At 39.3% G+C, this 4,621-nt stretch overlaps 1 pseudogene; it reads right to left on the bottom strand.

Annotated features, from left to right (window-relative positions):
* Positions 1–1,377: 1,377 nt before the first annotated feature.
* Positions 1,378–3,421, bottom strand: LOC116104810 (annotated as a pseudogene).
* Positions 3,422–4,621: the final 1,200 nt, after the last annotated feature.

Here is a 4,621-nt window from a genome sequence, read left to right as displayed (position 1 = left end):
ATATCTAAAATTAAAAAAAAAAAGAATGCTAACAATAAAAAAAAAAAGATACTTTTCTAAAAATTTAGATTTTGGAAGAGTAACATGTAGGGAATTCTAATGTGACCACGGATGATAAACTATTGAAATAATTTTAGACAGCAAGAACAGTATTTACTGTGAGCAGTATATACTGTTATCAATTGCTGTGCCAACCTAATGCTAATTTTTTAGGAATTTTTTTTTACATCAGCAGAATGAAATTGTATAAAGTAAGGCTTGTTATGAGGAAGAGGAAGCCATTGCTCTTACCCCACTGTCCGTGAAGGACTCTATTGGGGATGGGGCAGTTTACAGGACTCAGCCATGCACTTTCTGGGCACCAACACTATTATTCACAATCAACCACCTGTTCGAAGACTGTCTCCAGTTTCACCATCCATCTTCTTTCATAGGGAAAGGGAACTGTGGTACATTACTCAGGCTGGATGTCTGTGGGATTGGTGTTTCCAACAGTGCCCCTTCAGTGTTTTCAGGGCAGTTACAGCTCTGTGATATTTTCTGCTCTTTAGCCTGATGCTGTGTACATTCAAGGGAGATCAAGAAAGAACACTGCTGCAGGCGATCCGAAGTGTATAAGAATAAATAACTTCATGGACATCATATTTTCTGCCCACTAACAAAACAAATGAGCACTTACAACAACAACAACAACAAATCCCATGTCTTTATTTTCATAAACCCTAGGGTTCATGTACCGACTGATTGCTATTGTTATTGTAAGTAGCAGTTTGCCTGAATTGTGAAGTACAGTTAGCAGCCTTTTGTCAGTTGACTTGAAAAAAGTCTGCCTCTTGAAATGCAATTCACATGTCATGCAATCCACCTGCTTAAACCCGGCATGGTGCCTTACAGGGCTCTGTTACTGTCACCATCTAATTTTAGAACATTTTAACCCTCTAAACAAAATCCAGTATCTGTTTACTATCACTTTCCACCTTATGGCCCCAAGGAGCCCTACTGCCTCAGCAATTTTAATGTTTGGTTTTGAGAATGCTATATCCTATTCCGGATTTTTTTTGTACACACAGAATCGTACAATATGTGCTCTTTGCCATTAACTTCTTTCACTCAATGTAATATTTCATGGTTCATCCATATTGTAGTATTATAAGCACTTTATTATTTCTATTACATGAACAAACTACATTTTATTATGGTATCCACTGGTGGGTAGATAACTGAATGGTATATACATATATGTATATGTATATATGTGTACATACATATATATGTATATATACATACATACATATATATGTATATAATGTATGTAAAAATAGACATATACATATCTATTTTTTTAAACAATTAAGTCAATTTATTGAAACAGTTGACTTATGCATCTACACTGGTGACTTCAGCCTCCACTCCTGGCTCAATACTGATGGAAGTAATCTGTTTAACAATCTCAGGACTGTGTAAATCTCGAGGATCCTCATTTGGAAATGATCCTGTATCTTGGAAGCTTCGCCACAAGGTGTTTTTCTGGTAGTGATGCTCAAATGTCTTGGTTAGGCGCGCACTCCGGTCCTTTCACTTTCAGATTCTTTTCCTTTGTGCCTCTGATCAAGTCCGCACAAACCTTCTCCAGCAATTTTGCGTTGCTGCTCGTGATGTGATTCGAATTCAGTAAATCCCCACTTCCCGTTCTGCGGGGCTTCTTTTCCCGGTATCTTTAAATGCCAAGCATGGCTGCCAAGCATGGCTGAGGCACAGCTTCCTGAATGACTTGTCCCTCAGCAGGAGAGAACGTCAGTGAGTCAGGATGGAGCAGACTGACTGAACAGAGCCCCGCAGCACACACCACCACGGCTCAGAAACCCCTTTCTTATAATGATGCTGTCGATAGTTGTGTTTAAGTTTTGGTGTAGACATAGAAGCAATATGTTAATTCTCTTTTTAGAGGGCCAGATGAGCTGTATAATCTGGTTTTTGTTTTGTTTTTATCATTAATTCTTAAATTCGTTTGTGTGTGTGTGTGTGTGTGTGTGTGTGTGCGCGCGCGCGCGCGCGCGCTCATGTGCATGATGTGGCTGCATATGTGTAGATAAGCATGCATGTGTGTGCAGTGCATTTGAAGGCCTAAACTTCACATTAGATCTCTTCTGCCATTGCCTCCTACATTATATATTGAAACACGTCTGTCTCGCTGAATCTGAGGCTCACCAACTCTGGCTAATGTAACCAGTCACCTTGATCAGGGAATGTTCATCTCTGTCCCTTGAGAGTTCAGATTAGGTGGTTGCAAGGACTCCTGGCTTTTACATGGTTCTGAAGATCTAAACACTGGCCCTCATATTTGCAAAGCAAGCACTTATACATGGAGCCATCTCCCCAGCTCCTCATTTGACTTAGAAAGTGTTGCTTTGGGCCCGCGAGATAGCTCAGAGGGTAAGAGCACTGGCTGCTCTTCCAAAGGTACTAAGTTCAAATCCCAGCAACCACAGAGTGGCTCACAACCACCTGTAATGAGATTTGACGCCCTCTTCAGGTGTGTTTGAAGACTGCTACAGTGTGCTTATTTATAATAATAAATAAATCTTTGGGCCTGAGCGACCGGGGAGCGGGGCCGATCGGAGCAAGTGGGGTGGACTGCAGTGAGCAGAGGTCCTAAAATTCAATTTCCAACAACCATATGAAGTCTCACAACTACTGTGTACTCATATACATAAAATAAATAAATAAATATTTAAAAAATGTTGCTTCTACTGCTTCCATGATCTCTTATAGTTATTTTTATTAATTTATACATTTCCAGTATTATTTCCTGTTTCATGTACATATACACTATGAACTGCCACTTTAGTCATATTTTGAAAATATCGGGATGGAAATAACTGCTTGTTTATACTACTTAAATATCTTTAGAGATATATTTCATACACCCCAGCCAGAGGTTGGACAAATTTAATATTTAATTTTAAGCAATTCCTTTTCATCTAATATAATTAGTTTCGTATAATAGTGCTTGGTGCATTGGCTTTCTTCCTTCTCTGTGCCACTGATACCCAGTTTCCCTCTCTGTAGGCAAATAGTGTTGCTTATGTCTTAGGTGGTCTTCCAAGGACGATATTTTAAAGACATTTTAGTTTGAATAACATAAAAAGAACCAGAGCAAAGGGGAGTATAAACTTTGCTCTCAACTTTCTTGGTTTGGTTAATAAAAGTCAGAGTCGGAACAGTATGTGCCCCAGTGATGACTTTGTCTCAAGGCAGAATGCCAATGAAGGACTTAACGGTTTAATCATCATCCCAAGTAGCCCAAGGCTCTCATCAAAGCCGCCCACTTCTCTTTGACCTGCCTCATTCTGGTGCCGATTTCACTTTGCCCACATTCCTGCACACATGGTCTGATGATTTTTATCTTCCTTAACGACATTTCTGCTTCACATGCTCCTGGGAATTGTCTTCAGAGCTCTCCTTGCTGTTTCTTATCTTACTTCCAAATCTCATCTTGTGGTCTTGCTCCTTGGTCCTCTCACAGAACTCCCCCAGGAGACAAGACTGTGAATTTTTAACCAGCAAGTTCTTCTCTGCATCTGGGCTTGGAACTCGTATGCTTTCCCTCTAAGTGGGCTTCTCCTTTGCTCTTCTCTGACTGGCTCATGCCCACTCCTAGATGCCAGCTTACTGGAGACCTCACGGAGCATCTCCCTTTGCTGAAGCTGGCCTCCTCCCTCTCACACTTGACTGCATTTAGTAGTTGATTTAATTCAGGATTCATTAGATGTTTATGTGTTTGTTCATTTATCGCCTGGGATAATTTATTCTAGAGTAGCCTATAATCTAAAACAAGGAGTATACTATAGCCGCTTCTCTATTTCTGTGTGGCCCCAGGAGTAAATATCGGTATACATTATTGAAGAACTGTTTGCAGTAAAAAGAAAACAAAGGATACGCTGCTGAGTTTTTACATTATCTGAAAATTTTTGAATATTTACTATATGGCTCTCTTACAATATTTTTTGATTCCTGTCTAAAACATGGGTTTTGAAAGAAGGCATAAAGCTACTTCATAAGTTTTTATGTATTATAGTTATTATGTATATTTTATAGGCAATATGAATTTTATATAGAAATATAAGCATACTATAATGTATAATGTATACATTTTAAAGATGTATTCTTATTTATTCACTTGTCTGTGTATGTGTGGGTGTCTGCAGTATCTTGCAACTAAAATTCCAGGCGATTTTGATGTGGGTCCTGAGAACTGAACTTGGCTCCTCTGCAAGAGTAGCTTGGCCATCTCTCCAGTCTCTGATTTATTTTTGTTTTTTTTTATTTTTTATTAGATATTTTCTTTTTTTTAAATTAGATATTTTCTTTATTTACATGTAAATTTCTCCTTTCCCAGTTTCCCATCCAAAAAACAAACAAAAACAACAAAAACAAACCCCTGTTGCCTCCCCCTTCCCCATGCCTGACACCCCGCCCTCTCCCACTTTCTGGCCCTGACATTCCCCTACACTGAGGCACAGAACCTTCACAGGGCCGAGGTCCTCTCCTAGTATTGATGATTGAATTTGCAATCCTCTACTATACACATGCTGCCAGAACAATCAGACCCCTCCATGTG

Source organism: Mastomys coucha, unplaced genomic scaffold, assembly GCF_008632895.1.
Source record: "Mastomys coucha isolate ucsf_1 unplaced genomic scaffold, UCSF_Mcou_1 pScaffold22, whole genome shotgun sequence".
Lineage (NCBI taxonomy): Eukaryota > Metazoa > Chordata > Mammalia > Rodentia > Muridae > Mastomys > Mastomys coucha.
The sequence above is the reverse complement of the archived record's forward strand: the minus strand, read 5'-3'. Positions and strand labels throughout refer to the sequence as shown.